We start from the raw sequence: 16,763 nt of genomic DNA, 5'->3' as shown, positions 1-16,763 counted from the left end.
GTAGGATGGCCACACCAGTGCTGCAACTTGCTGGACACCACCTCGGTGCCATCCGGATCTTGGCGCGTTGTGTTGCCTTCGGCCTATTCGCACATCGGTCCGCTACTGACGCCGCCTCACGTGCCAAAACGGGGCGCCCCACGCCGACTTTCAACATTGTAGGATGGCCACACCAGTGCGGCAACTTACTAGACACCACCTCGGTGCCATCCGGATCTTGGCGCGTTGTGCTGCCTTCGGCCTATTCGCACATCGGTCCGCTACTGACGCGAACTCACAGGCCAACGGGGCGCCCCACGCCGACTTTCAGCATTGTAGGATGGCCACACCAGTGCTGCAACTTGCTGGACACCACCTCGGTGCCATCCGGATCTTGGCGCGTTGTGTTGCCTTCGGCCTATTCGCACATCGGTCCGCTACTGACGCCGCCTCACGTGCCAACGTATTTTCTCCGCATTTTATACCCTACACCCTATGCCGCATAACAGGTCATGTGACTTGTTTATAAAACTTTTCATTGGTTCATTTTACTTTTGGTTTCCTAATGATGGAAGGCTTGATCATATGACCTAAAAATAACACATTGGATGAAAACTTTTTTTTTCCCAAACGATGAAAGCCCCACCTTGTTTCTGGATGTTTCAGACTGAAGCTGGCGTCAGCATGAAAGCACCACCATCTCGTGGCTCCGTCATGGTCATTCCGTGAGCAATCATGGCAGCCGCTCCCCACCAGAAGCCTGCAGGAGTCGGGGGCCCCCAAAACTTTTGTTGAATCCTCAAGGCGGAGGGGACGCTTTCGAGAATGGGGTCCAAGACCTAGCAGACAGTCGTCCGATTTCCAAGGTGTCCCAGGGCCATTTCAGTGGACCAGGCCCAAAAAGAAAAGAGCCTGCCGCCATTTTGAGAGTCCTGTGGCAGCCGCCTATCGCTGCACCGCAAGAGTGGGCGCAACTCAGCTGAATTGCGGCTTTTGACACAGTGGACCAAAAGCGGACGGAATGGCAACTGAAACGGTAAAGGGGCGCCCCACTACAACAGACGAGACTCCACCTGGAGAGGCCCGTTCACACCGCCTCCCCCCCCCCGGAGCGCCCCATGCCGTTATTCGGAGCAGCATTGTAGGATACCAAAACCAGTGCGGCAACTTACTGTACATCACCTTGGTGCCATCGTTCTGCTGCCTTGGAACTATTCGCACAACAGTTTGCTACTGATGACCCACCCCCTGCGACGCCCCACGCCGGATGCCGAAATCAGTGCGGCACCCAGGCAACATCACCTGGGTGCCATCCAGAAATCTGGACGTTGTGCTGCGTTGGGACTATTCGCACAGCCGACCGCTACTTCGTTGTTTTTCCCTAAAAATGTTTATATGTTTTTACTGTTGTATATATTTATAAGTTATTAAAGTTTTATAATCTTACTACTTTGTTGGAGTGCTATATATTTTTAATGTGACACATAATTGTAAAAACTTTGATGTACAAAGAGTCATCCCTGGAATCTTCCGCTTCAGGCTCGGTCCCCTCCCCAATCACAATACAGGATGGTTTTCAGATAGTAGGAACGCGTGTGCTGTGACGGATCTCATCGAGTGTGGGCCTTGATCTACTATAACTCCTTTGAAGAGGGGTGATTCTTTACAGCTGGGGCCATAAACTACATCTGCAGGGCTAGCTGATAGCCTAGGACTGGCCTGGACAATCGGACACAGAGGAAAAGGAGTGTCAGAGGGTGCGGTAGTGAATAGGGCGAAAGGGAGGTGTCGGGCGGGCACAGGGTGTGATTCTCAGGGAAGAACAGCGCAGATGGGGGGAGGTTTATTACCCATGCATAAGACAGAGAGCGGGGGTGACCAGTGCCTGGGGGAGATGCTTGCGAGGGTGGGGAGCCATGCTAAGGATCGACAGCGTGCAGAGAGTGGGTCTGGTCAAGTCATCTAAAATGGCTGCCGTGCACGACAAAAGTGTGGCATTTGAAAAAAGGCAAGATGGCGCAGACAATGTTTTTCAACACTTCCTGATTTCCTTCGAATCGAACGTTAACAGACGTTGGGGCATATTACCAAAGTTAAGCGATATTTATCCCTAACGATGCTTAGCAACGAATTTTTTACCGCTAAGCATCGTCAGAAATTATCGCAGATAAACCTTGCTATTATCAAGGTTTATCGCAAATGCCATAAAAAACGACCGCAATGCATTAATATCGCTGAAAACTCAGCGATATTCATGCATTACCGAGCTAATGCTCTTAGCCATGTTATCCACCTCCCATTGGATAACATGGCTAAGAACTGCTCAGGGCAGGTGGTAGCTTTTGGAGATATTCGCGCTTAGCACGAATATCTCCAAAAGTTGGTAATAGGAGATAGCGATGTTAGCGACTGTTTCAAGTCGCTAACATCTTGGCATGCCCACTTTGCATGTCATTAGTGATAAATATCACTGACATGCAAAGTGGGGCCCAAGATGGTCGCTATCTCCTACTAGCGGTCGCTAACTGGTGTTAGCAACAGCTAGGTAATACAGAGATAATTTTATCTCCGCGAAGCGGAGCGCTGTTACAGATATATATCTTTTTTTGAACGTTAATTTCTCAAAATCCACTGAAGCACATATATTGAGACCTAGCAAAGGCACATCGAGCTACCAGTCCCTACAATTTTGCCAAGTTTCGTGCAAATCCATTCAGCCGTTCGATTATTATTATAATTTTTTTTTTTGCCCCGCGGGGCCCTTTTAAAACCTCCACATCAAACCTAGGGGGTCAGGGAGGATCTACTATGCCCCCTTATGGTCATTTGCCCCTTTGCTTTGGCCTCCTCTTGTCTCTCGATCCTACCGAGAGACAAGATGGCGGCCGCTACGGACTGTTTGGAATGTTTACAGACGCCGGAGAACCAATCAGCTTCGCAAAGCTCCGTAACGCGAAAAGTACGCGAAGCGGAGCGCTGTTACAGATATATATCTTTTTTTGAACGTTAATTTCTCAAAATCCACTGGAGCACATATATTGAGACCTAGCAAAGGCACATCGGGCTACCAGTCCCTAATATTTTGCCAAGTTTCGTGCAAATCCATTCAGCCGTTCGATTATTATTATTATTTTTTTTTTGCCCCGCGGGGCCCTTTTAAAACCTCCACATCAAACCTAGGGGGTCAGCGAGGATCTACTATGCCCCCTTATGGTCATTTGCCCTTCGCTTTGTCCTCCTCTTGTCTCTCGATCCTACCGAGAGACAAGATGGCGGCCGCTACGGACTGTTTGGAATGTTCACAGACGCCGGAGAACCAATCAGCTTCGCTTCACAAAGCTCCGTACCGCGAAAAGTCCGCGAACCGGAGCGCTGCCCGGTCCGCTGTTACATATATATATCTTTTTTTGAACGTTAATTTCTCAAAATCCACTGAAGCACATATATTGAGACCTAGCAAAGGCACATCGGGCTACCAGTCCCTACAATTTTGCCAAGTTTTGTGGAAATCCATTCAGCCGTTCGGGCTAAAAGTGAGGCCAACCGCCCTATGGAAAACTCAATGTTAAAAACACGTTTTGGGACCCCCCTTTTTTCTCGGCCCCCCCTTGACGAACCCCCCCCCAAATTTTCAGGGGCTGCTCAGAAACAAAATGTTCCATTTTCCTGAAAATTTCAGCCAATTCCGTCCACAAACGCCAAAGTTATTAGACATAGAATTTTCAAAAATCCCATAGAGAAAAAATCCTAACTATATATACCTACTGGCGACCGCCAGTAGGTAATATATGTTTTTAACCTATTCTGCATTGGACAGCCAGGCAAGTGAGGTATCAGTGATGACAAGTATAGATTAGCATTTAAAAAAACCTTTGAAATTCACTGAAAAAAAACAAAGGTTAAAATAAGGCTATGGTTAGGCTCATATTTCACTCATCCAAAAACCAGTGAAACTCTGCAGTTATAGTTACCTGAGCTAACTATAACTTATGCCCCCACAATGCACTGTTTATTACCTCACATATTACATCACTCATGACATGGTTAGTGACATCACTGATGACATCACTAATGACATCCCAAATGACATCACTGATTGCATCATCCACAGGACCACTCTCACACCCACATGCACCACTGTACAACCTGTTGTTTGCCCATTCACTTACCTTTACAACCACTCACATACCCATACCAGTATTAATACACCATTCACTCTTCCATACAATCACTAACACACCCACTCACTCATGTGAACAGCCACTCATACAACCATTCACTCACACATACAACCATTCATACATCCAGTCACGTACCTGTACAGCTAGTCAGATAACCACACACACACACACATTGAGTGACTCGCACTCCTACTTCCTTACTTACACAACCACTTAAACACCCATTCCATACAAGTGCTTACACATCCATTTACTTACCCATAGAGCCATTCACACAGACACTAACTCTCCAATACAGCCACTCACACACCAGCTCACTTAAGCAAACACTCACTCAAACAGCCACTCACCCACGCGCACAGCTACTGACAAACACAGTAACTCACTCAGAAAGACATTCAGACACCCATTCAATCACCCATAGAGTCACTACACACCCACTTACCCACATACCCACCTACAGAGCCACTCACACCACCACTCACTCATGCATACAGCCACTGACATACCCACTCACTCACCAATACAGGTACTCACAAAGCATCTCACTCACTACACAACTACTCACACACCCACTTATACACCAATACAGACACTCACACACCAATACACATAAGGAAACATACAGTCACACAGCCACTCAGGATATGTTAGAAGTAGTATTGCTCAGTAGTAGTGTAGCTAGTATACTAAGTTTTGCAGTAGATCAGCATATATGTTTAACACCCATAAACTCTTAAACACACTTATACTAGTAGGTTATAGCTAGCTCAGTTAACTATAACTGCTGAATTTCACTGGATTTGTACGAGTGAAATCTGACATCCCTATAACCTCCCTGTAACCTTTGTTTTTCACAGTTAAAAAAAAGGTACTCGTTTTTATATGTTTTATGAAGAAGCTTGGGTAATCCCATACCTAAAAAGTTGGTTTTGATGTACACATGGAACCGTGCTTCCTATTTGATGAAAATGTGTCCAGTCAGTTACCACAAAAGCTCTTTTTTGTATGCTTCTTTTTCCTTGAGCCACAGTTCTGCATTCCTATGATTCAAAATGTGGCCGACAACTAATTAAACAAAGCAGCGGGCGCCTCCGCTGTACGTTCGCTTTTAAAGGCGACATTTGCTGACACTGATCCCTTAATGGTCCAGTTGCCGCAGCTATTTATTCCTAACTCCAAAGAATGTCCCCCAGTTTACGCGCTCAGTTATCCCAACAGTAATCCGCTGCAATTCCTTCCTTGCTGGAAGGATAACTCACAGCAGGAATGCAAATGTACTTTGTTCTGCACAAAGTAATGTTAGTGAGCCTCATTAAATGCCATTTGGCTCATTGACCTATATAAAATAATCTTCCAATGAATTTGAAACCTATATTCGGCAACCAAAATCCTGCCTTCAGCACAGAGAATGCCTCATTCTGTATGTAACTGAACCCTCGCATTTCAGAAGTTAAACTTTTTGCAAATATAAACTTTCAAATCCCCATTACCGAGCTACGCAAGAATGCCATTTATTAACGCATTCATTTTCTTAGTTCAATTAGACTCGGGCCAATTTTCGTTTCAATCGATTGCGCGTTTTTCTCTTGCCTCGCTTGGTTCTTTGAAACATGGCGTTGACACTCAGCAGGTGCAGTCTGAGGCAGTTGTCATGCGGAAACCGACAAAGAGTTTTGCGTCTAGTAACATGTCCGTTGAGGGAGAAAGTGAGCATACTATATTTGTGCTTCACCTGACTGTTTAGTGAATTCCTTATTCTTCTCGTTACTGGTTCTGTAGTACTTCTGTAAACGTTGTCCTACTCATTGGCTTACTTCTACTCTCATTATACTGATTTGTCTCCCTCTAGCTTAATAAGAGTTTCACTAAACCTGATGCAAGCATAGGTAAGGAAGTAAAAGACGCGGGAAAAGCTAGTCAAAGGCTGCTGTAGTAAAGTAGGACACGTTTTGTTTAGCTGCAGAAGGCCTGGGTATTGTACCATGCACATAACAAAAAAAAGATACTGGATATGTCCCTCGTCACTCAAATCCATTAGGCAACACGTTGCAACGGCGAGTCAACTACGATTGTAATAAGGAGCGCAGTTTTGATAAAAGTCCCCAGAGAGCAGTGGAGGGATTTGGACTATATTTATCCGTCAACAGAGGCCGGTGTTATTGCTGCTGCTCCCTGGGCTAATTACTTTGCAAGCATGGATGCGGCCCGTGCTGCTCTCACTTCTCTCAGGCGTCTAGGGTCACGGGCTTGCAGCGAGCCCCCACTGCTCACGCTGCCAGCTCCGAGAACTTACAGTACAGCAGCTATTGCCTACGAGGAAATGAGCCCACGGGACAGTCGCATTTTCTGCCAGAAAGCACATTTTAATATTGTTGACTTGCATGACTTGACCTCCACAGCACTGCTCAGGCAAGTCAGTCCGCAGCCCCCCCCTCTGTTGTTGCAGGAGTGCCTCTTTCCTACAAGTAAAATCAGCTGGAGAACAAGATAGTAATTCCCTTTGGCACCGCTGAATGCTTTTCCGTCAATGTGACACCTGTCTGTATAATTCTCGAATAACATTCACGCTCGGCATCTCGTTATGATAAATGTATTCACTAGCATGCATCCAAGTAATTATGGGCTTCTGTGCATTCAAAACTAGACGCTGCTGGAAGATACACATCTGAACTTCAATTAAAACAATTGTTCTGCAGTCCATGAAACAAAGTAACCAGTGCTTTATGTTTCCATGTGAAAAACAGTGAATAGCAAAGAGAAAATGGAACACTACTTTTATGTGTTTGCTTTATCAGTTGTGTTTACATAACATGTGGCTGTTCATTGGTTTAAAGTCATGAAAACATAATTCTGAATGACTTAAAATGAAGAGAAGAGATACAATTTCTGCTCAAAACATTCAAGGTAAGATCAGTGTTATGAATGAATGAATGAATGAAAAAGTTTATTGTTTGATTAATTAAAGCCTTACAATATATATGCAGTAATTCTTGATTATAAAATCCAATTATAAAAATTGATTATAAAAACATTTGGGCATCAAGTTCATTATACTATTTACATATTATGTACATCCCACATTACATTCTTTTAGTTTTTGGTGTTCTAACTTAATTCTCAGTTGTGTTAAGAACTTTACAAAAGCTGAAGTTAAAATGTTGTTGTTAGTATGAAGGCATCTTATCAGAGCTTGCCAGCAGCTCCTTATGCCACGAACATTAAAATGTCCCTTAAGAATGGATACTCTCTCAACCTTCAGTTCAGAACAAACACAGAGGAGGTGCATAATGTTCTCTTCACCAAGTTTACATAAGTTGCAAGTCGTTGGTGTCTCTGTACGCAACCATGGCATTAGATGACATGTGCCCGCCAACACTCCAAAGCGGGCATTTATGAATATTTGGTTGTACTTCACAGACCACAGAATTTCAAGATATGATTGCTCTTTTACCTTGGTATATCCATTTATTAGAGGCCGTGCATGCTTTCTTTTTGAGAAGATCTTGTTATCCAAGAGTAGTGATAGATGCTTAGTTGAGCTAATGATAACTTTTCTAAATGAATTTGCAGTAATGGGCATTTCCCAGACCGAGTTTACTGAATATTCCTCTAATGATGTAAATAGATATTTCCACGCCTGGGCTTTCCAGTTTAAGTTTATTTCCTGCCGCAATAATTTGGACAGTTGGTTTGCAGTGTCCGTTTTTAATTCTTTTCCATACTTTAATAAATTGGCCTTTCCGTGCAAGTCGTCCCAAATTTCATTTGCATCTGCGCGGGAGATGCATTATATGGAATTAAAAAGGGGGCTATACAGATTTTCGAGGCTGCATTGTTGATAATGGCTGAGTCTTTAACACACAATGCTTCACTTCCATATGTCAGAGTTGGCAAAAGTTTAGCTGATATTACTTTCAACAGCGGTCCATAACTCTGCCCACCTTTGGATTTCTGAATAATTCTGAAAGCGGCTAACAATATTTTTGCTCTCCGTTGAATATCAATCTTGCATGGCTGAAATGATCCCCAGTCATCATATAGTACGCCTAAGTATCTATATGTACTCACTTGTTCTAATTGTGAGTTATCCAAAATCCATTTATACTTATGTTTTGACCTTGAATATTTGTTAACCTCCATAATTTTTGTCTTTGTTTTGTTGATCACCTTTCTATTTTCTTTGAGTAGTTAGAAATCTTATTTAGCAGTCATTGTAGTCCAACCCTCGTTTGACAAATAGGATAATATCATCTGCATATAGCAGATTTGATATCTGAGTATTGGCTAATTTAGGTGGACAAGCATTCACCTCATCTAAGGCTTGCGTGAGATCAGCTAAAAATAAGGTAAAAAGCAGTGGGGCCAGAACACATCCTTGTTTCAAACCTGAAGCTGTTTGTATTTTTTCTGATACTGTTTGCCCATCACCCATCCAGACCATGACCCATGTGTCGGTGTAAAGAAGTTGCATTAATTTTAAAAGGTAGTGTGGTATACCTTGGCCATTAACTTCTGCTATAAAAGATCTCTATGCACACAGTCAAAAGCCGTGGTTTTGACTGTGGTTGTTTCTTTGCAATGTATGTGTCCATTAGGACAGATAACACAACAATATTTGTTGTAGTACCTAAACCTTGTGTACATCCAGTTTGGTTCAGAGGGATTATCTTCCTTTCTCTTACCCAATCAGTTAAGTTAGATAACAGTACACCTACAAATGATTTAGCATCAGTATCCTGGAGCGTAATTAGTCGGTAGTTTTCCGGCAAGGACCAATCCCCTTTTTTGTAAATAGGGGCTATCAATGATCCCTTCCAAGTTTCAGGTATCGATTTTGACTTTACAATTTTCTTGAAAACCTTCACCAGCTAACCTGACCATAGACTCAGGCCCTTCTTATAAAGTGCGAACGGAATACAGTTCGGGCCAGGTGCACCATTTTTGTGTTTCTTGATTAACTTACATATTTGTTAGCTCATTATATCAATTTCTTGTAACATGTCGTTCTTTGTTAGTTCAATCATATTGGCCCTAACTTTCCACTCTGTTTTATCCCCGCAAGGATTAAGATGTATAGACAGGAACCTGATCCATTCATTCTCTGTTAAGGAAGATGTTACAGCTGTTCTGCTTGGTCGCACTAAACCGTTTATCAACATCCAGAAATCTCTGGAGTTTGATGTTTTACTGCAAAAGAGTACTTTAACCCACAGATCATGTTTTTTTATTCCTTTTGTCCCACAATAACTTCTGCAAATTGCGATTGACCCTTTTTAATTTTAAACACTAGTCATGTTTTTTTAATTCTTTTTTATCTGTCTCCTCAATTGATTATGCAATCTTTTCATAATTCTTGTTGTTAAGGTTAACATAAATTTGTTCCCTATTTCTGCTTGCATCTGATGTTTTTTAAAAGTTTTTTGCTTGAAGGTATTCACACGTTTTTGTATAAAATCCACCCATTGATCACTCGCAGCTAAGGCATTATTTTCAAAATAAGTTTCCACCAATTTAAGGGCCATCTTATTAGTATCATCTTTGCTGTGCTCCTTCCAAATTAGTTTCCTATAGTTTATTGATCCTGTCTGTCCTGGAAGTGTTTCATATTCAGTATGCTTGTTAAAGATCAGATTGGTAATACGTATTTGTTGACTGTGCTCACTCTCAGATGTTTCTTCAATTGAAAAAGAGATCACATTAATAAAGAGTTTCAAGGATATCATTGTACTGTCTATTCGTGATTTCTGATCCTGCGATTGGAATGTCCATGCTGGTGGGGTGTCTTGGGGTAACCTCCCATTTAGGATTCTTAAGCCCAGTGCTTCTAGATCTTTGACAAAGGTTGTGCCTAACTTGGCTTGAAAGACGTTAGGAACAGTTGGAAGTGATTGTTGATGGATTGCCCAGAGATAGTCTTGTTCCAGGATTAACTCCTCTCTCATGTAGGGTACAAACAAATTTAAATTAAAATCCCCTGTGATAATGTACTTTGAGAAAGGGTCATCCATCATTAGATTAGATAAAAATACCATCAGGGTATTAGTCATTTCAATTCTCGTGCTGGCTGTTGGATGTATATGTGCATTTATTATAAGCAGGTTTTTCGAGAGATTATTTTCCATATACCGCAACTTAACTACCAGTAAGTTAGAATTATTTGGATCAATTCTAGAGCAACAAATGTGGCTAAACCCCCACTGGGGCGCCCCCATTTACTTTGTTTAATTGCTGGCATGAAATATCCTTTATATCCCTCTAGCATTACGGGGTTGACAGACCAAGTTTCCTGTAGCAATATAACATGACAATAACTAGTCATTGGGGTTAAATAAGCATTGTTTATTTTTATGGGTAGGCCATGGATATTCCATGAACATAATTTTGAAGTTTCACCTTCTTTATTTATTTTAGGTATTGACTTTACTTTTGTATTCTGTCATTGTGCTTTACTGCCATGGAGAGCCATACCAATCTATTTTTTATTTACTTCAGATCGCTTTTCAATTTCTACTAGTTCCGATGGTAGTTTGAGCAATGATTATGTTTTTCCAATTGCATTTTTTAGCACGGAATGCACCTGTGAATTTACTTTGTTTTGTTGATAGCGATTCAGAGGTATAGCAAATGGTTTCGGATACACCGCAGGCTGTGGCCTATTCATTTGTATTCCCCTGATAGAGAAAACGTCCTTTACATTTGTAATTAGTTTGGCTACAATTATAGTGTTCAATGTTATCCGAGTGATTTCCTGGTTACTATCTGGAGTTGTAAAAAAATCAGTTACTTCAATATTTTCACTTGAAACTTCTTCTAGTGAGTGAATAGATCTAAAGCGGTGGAGGATATTTCCTCTATTTAGGATATCATGGCTGCCTCTTGAACAGTATTCAGGAATCAATATCAATTGCGGTTTGTCATGTAATGCTGACTTTAGACTTCCCAAATCTATCGTGGGTAGTAGGTCATAGTTTGAAAGCTGCCGAGAGCTCTTTGTCGTGATGCCTTATACCTTCCTAAGTTGTGTTTTTTTGCCTTTGGAGAATATGAGGGGTATTAAGATATATGCTAATTTGGCTCTGAGTTGGTCCTTGTGTTGTATTGACTAGGTGACCGTCCATGTGCTCATTCCTCACGACATTATTTTTTTCAATTCTACTTAAATTCTTAGCAGTTTCCATCTTTTCACATACACTGTGCGATAAATTATATTGAGCCTGAATTTTTCTTTGAAATATAGGTTGAATTTGTTTTTCATCCTCATTCTCTCTTCCCTTCATGATCTTCTCGTTTATGGTTGACATTTTTGTGTTATCTTTACTTTCCACCTGTACCTGTGTTGTCCATTGTGTTGTTTGTAGAAGATGTCTTTCATTTTTCTCACTCTGCTCCTCCTTCGATTTTACCTTATTATGGGTGATCTTTGGTTTTGCTAGTTTTCTTTTCCATTTTGATTAGATGGAGTCTTCTCGGATACCCCATATGGTCCTAACAAACCTCTCTCTTTCCCATCTCTTTCTTAATCATACAGGTTTATTTCACTAGTTGATGATAAGCTATCTATGCCTTTTTGTTTTTGTATATAATTTCTGTCTTCCTTAGGATAATTTTCCCTGGTTCCTTTATTAAATAGGGCAAAGTACTCTCTACTACTTTTGTTAGTTAAAGAGCTCCTGTCCACCTGCATTCTTTATCTTGTTTTCCCTTAGATACTTCAATTTTGTTAGGATTCTCATCTCTCGAAGCAATAGACTGGTCTCCTAGAGCTTGTGTTGTTATTACCAAGCTGGATTTTGCTTTATTCATTGCTTTACACAGTTGTTTCTTATGCTTTTTTGATAAATAAGTCTTTGGGGGTGGCCCTTCCCAGACTTCCTAATTAAGATGAGCTTCTTCATCATTTAAACTTTCTGAATTTCTTATATCCTGTTGTTGACTCTTATCTGCTTCCGTTCTTCTACCATCCATTAGTGCCAATATTGGGCTAGATTTGAACTTTTTTGCTGCTGTACCTGTTTTTTTCTTAGTGGGCTTCATCTCACTGGTTGGAAGGGGTTCAAGGTCACTTATTGTTGGTTCTTTCACAATATCTTTTTTACTGGAAACAACCGGTTTCTTTGCCTCATCAGAAACCCTACTTTCTTGTTGCTCGTTCTTTCCTGTTAATATAACTGAACTACCTGTATTGGGCATTTCCCTAGGTAGGAAACACTGGTCAGAGTCACATTGATGGTTTGCCTTGTTTTTTTGATTGATGTCATTAACTTTCCAATTTGCTCCTACTGTCTTATGTCTCCCATTTTGCAGGCCTTTTTTTTTACATCTTTAAGATTTGTAGTCATTGCCTCTGGTAATGTTATTAATTTATTTATTATTGGGGCACATGTACAATCCATGATTGTAGTAGAGGCCTGCGTTTGTGCTCTTTTTAACAAACTGTTCAGCTCAGCTAATTTCTTATCTATGCCCATTACCGAGCTTGCCATCACGTTAAGTAGATCAACTTGAATCTCCATTTTATTTTATTGGAATGTCAGAGCTTCTAATGTCATAGTGGATGTACGATAGAAAATATCCCAAATTGACCCTAGTTCCTGTTTGATTGTAGCATTTGCTGTGGAATGATGGTGTTGTTGTTTACTCAATTTTTTTGACCATTATAATCACATTGAGTTACATTCTTGGTCCCCCCTTCATTGTATACCTGTATTTCTTCTGTTTATTTGTAGCACAATAGGATATTTTGTTATTAAAAGTAGCTTGATCACTCGGTGTACTACATAACTGTATTTCTTTACTTTTCCTATGTTCTCCTCTATTTGCATTCAGTTCATCCATGTTGAGGTAAAACATTGGATCACTGACATAATATCGAATACACAAATATAAAATTACCAAATAATCGAGGAAAAAATATAGAATGCAAAAATATCAAATTCAAATCGCCAAACAGGTAAGTACAAAAATATTGAATCAAAAATATTGTTTTAAAAAATATAGTTAGTCAAAATATCAAATTTTTTAAAATGTCTTAAAAGTAATTTAACATTAATGAAATATTAAATATAAATAACTAAAACATACTTAAAAATACTTAACCTTAACATTGTTAAATAATTAATATAAGTTATAAAAAAACATAAAATTTTATTTTTTAATACATATAAATATATATATATATATATATATATATATATATATATATATATATATATATGAAGGCTCGCGTGTGAACGAACACATGCCAAACTCGCGGGGCTGCTTTGAGCAAGGCTTTATTCCACACACAAACAGCTTGGATAGCTTGATGTAGCGGGAGAGTTCATTTCAATCCTGTTTCGTCAAAAGTTCCCTGGCGCGTTTCGAAGGCGGCTGCCTTCTTCCTCAGAGGGTGACGATATCATTTGCAGGTGGGCAGCAGAACGGGCCTCATTAAACAATCATGGCACGCCCCTGGATGTGGCGGTGCCTCCTGGTCCTTGTAGTCCTGCTTGCAATCTTATATGCATATATATATATATTAATAAAAAATATACAATATTTTTACCGTAGGATAACGGGAGGGTAACATTTACTATTACCACTCCAGTGAGTGCAACAGTAGGGAAAACGTTTGATAGCGTAGGGGTAAAAACGACTATTCCCACTCCAGTGAGCGCAACAGTAGGTAAAGCGTTGGATAGCGTAGGGGTAAAAATTACTATTCCCACTCCAGAGAGTGCAAAAGTAGGGAAAACGTTGGATAGCGGGAGGGTAAAAATTACTATTCCCACTCCAGTGAGTGCAACAGTAGGGAAAGCGTTGGATAGCGAGAAAGTAAAAATTACTATTCCCACTCCAGTGAGTGCAACAGTAGGGAAAGCGTTGGATAGCGGGAGGGTAAAAATTACTATTCCCACTCCAGAGAGTGCAACAGTAGGGAAAGCGTGGATAGCGGGAGGGTAAAAATTACTATTCCCACTCCAGTGAGTGCAACAGTAGGGAAAACGTTGGATAGCGTAGGGGTAAAAATGACTATTCCCACTCCAGTGAGCGCAACAGTAGGGAAAGCGTTGGATAGCGTAGGGGTAAAAATTACTATTCCCACTCCAGAGAGTGCAAAAGTAGGGAAAACTTTGGATAGCAGGAGGGTAAAAATTACTATTCCCTCTCCAGTGAGTGCAACAGTAGGGTAAGCGTTGGATAGCGAGAAGGTAAAAATTACTATTCCCACTCCAGTGAGTGCAACAGTAGGGAAAGCGATGGATAGCGGGAGGGTAAAAATTACTATTCCCACTCCAGAGAGTGCAACAGTAGGGAAAGCGTGGATAGCGGGAGGGTAAAAATTACTATTCCCACTCCAGAGAGTGCAACAGTAGGGAAAGCATTGGATAGCGTAGGGGTAAATGTTACCATTCCCACTCCAGAGAGTGCAATAGTAGGGAAAGCGTTGGATAGGGGGAGGGTAAAAATGACTATTCCCACTCCAGAGAGTGCAACAGTAGGGAAAGCATTGGATAGCGGGAGGGTAAAAATTACTATTCCCACTCCAGGGAATGCAACAGTAGGGAAAGCGTTGGATAGCGTAGGGGTAAAAATTACTATTCCCACTCCAGAGAGTGCAACAGTAGGGAAAGCGTTGGATAGCGTAGGGGTAAAAATTACTATTCCCACTCTAGTGAATTTAACAAAAGGGAAAGTAATGATTTAATATGTTAATAAAAATAAATTAAATATCAATACCAATAAAACATTAATTAAAATGAAGTGCCAATTTAATATTATGTAATAATTAATCAATTATAAATACAAATAAATATCAAATACAATTAATTACCTATGCATAATGAATTAACAATTAATTAATTTTCAATAACAAAAACTAATTAATAATAAAAAGTAATACCAATTAATAATTAATTAACATTACATTAACTATCAATAGACATACATTATTTTTAAGATGTAATTAATTATGATTAAATTACTTCCCACCCTATTCCCCTATAAACCCAGAATCCGTTTCAGAAAATAAATTAATACAATTATCGTAATTATCAATTAATAAATTAATACAAATTAATTGCCAATTTATAAAAATTAATTACCAATTAATTAACAATAAATAAAAAATCAATGCCAATAAATAAATAAAAATGATTTACTTAATTACAATTAAATTATATTCCCCTATAAACCCACAACCCGCTACAGAACTGAAACGTAAAAAATAAAATAAAAAATAATTAGTAATTTCTAAAAAGTAATATTTAATCTAATATAATTAAATTACTACCCACCCTATTCCTCTATAAACCCACAACCCACTACAAAATTAAATTACGCAAAAATTAAATAACATAAAATTCATTACTCAAAATAAATTACACAAATAATATACACTTTTCCAAAACACTATAAAAAATTCGATATTATTAAAAATTCGATTTATTTTAATACCTATATTATATACTTGATAATTTGATTTTCTATATTTTAAAAAATCGATATTGTATTACTTACATTCAATTCGATATTTTTGACCACTATATTCTGTCCATTCGATATTTTGTCCATTCTATATTTTGACTTTGATATTTTGTCCATTCTATATTTTGAATTCGATATTTTGTCTTGTTACCAATACATTGTACTATTATCTTTGTCAAATATTTTATTAGGATCAATATCCCCATCAGTTTCTACACGGAAATCACTGTTCGCAGTGCATGGTAATGTTCCGGTTCTGAAGATTTCTCGAGTTTCTTGTTTTACCATTGGTAATATTGTGTTCATTTCTATGCCAGTTTCCCATTTAATTTTCTTGATTATTACATTTACCTCCAAAGGTGGGGTGTTACTGACAATCAACATATCCCATGATCTTTCAGGTGTGTCCAGATCACTCAGTAACTTTTAAGTAGCTGAGGCTACACTTAACATTTCAAGATCTGTCACATGGCCATTTATTATGTTTGCTTTTACCACTTTTTCCGTTTCTAAAGGATTCATACACTTCATCTGTGTTTGTACATCAGGATCTTGACCACAATTTTGTTCACTTTTATTATTTGGTTTAATCGGTGTGTGCAGATTGCTTGCTTCTACTGCTGTTTGCATAAACATAATAGCCTACAGTGGATCCTTCATAAAATCAAATTTGTACGGTGTTTTTGTTGACTTGTCAAACATTCGTGCAATAGGAGAAATTAGGGATTGATTCCCTCCTACTGCATTTGCCTTTGTTTTAGATCCTTTTAATGCTTGTATTTTTCTTGTTCTTCTTGTAGTAGTAGTACCAGAGGCTCTTTCTCTGCCTGGGCGCATACTTTAGCCACTACAACCAGTATCTAACTATTTGGGCTTCAACAGGACTGCAGAGTCTCAGGGTAAATGCAGGCTGTGCCACGATCTTACTGAGCCACCTCCGCGTCCTCTGGGCACACTCTCACAGCCTTTTGGCTGTTCAAACTAACAGAAGCACTCGATAAAGGTGTTCCTGCTGGTCTACTTCTCCGCTTCTTCTTAATTTCACATTATCCAAAGTATCCACAATATCAACAATAAACAATATTCAGGTCTATTCACATCTGCAGGACTGCAGTAAACCAGTAGCAATTACGG

The sequence above is a fragment of the Lissotriton helveticus genome, chromosome 2_1 (genome assembly GCF_964261635.1).
Source record: "Lissotriton helveticus chromosome 2_1, aLisHel1.1, whole genome shotgun sequence".
Taxonomy (NCBI): domain Eukaryota; kingdom Metazoa; phylum Chordata; class Amphibia; order Caudata; family Salamandridae; genus Lissotriton; species Lissotriton helveticus.
This window is presented reverse-complemented; position numbering follows the sequence as displayed.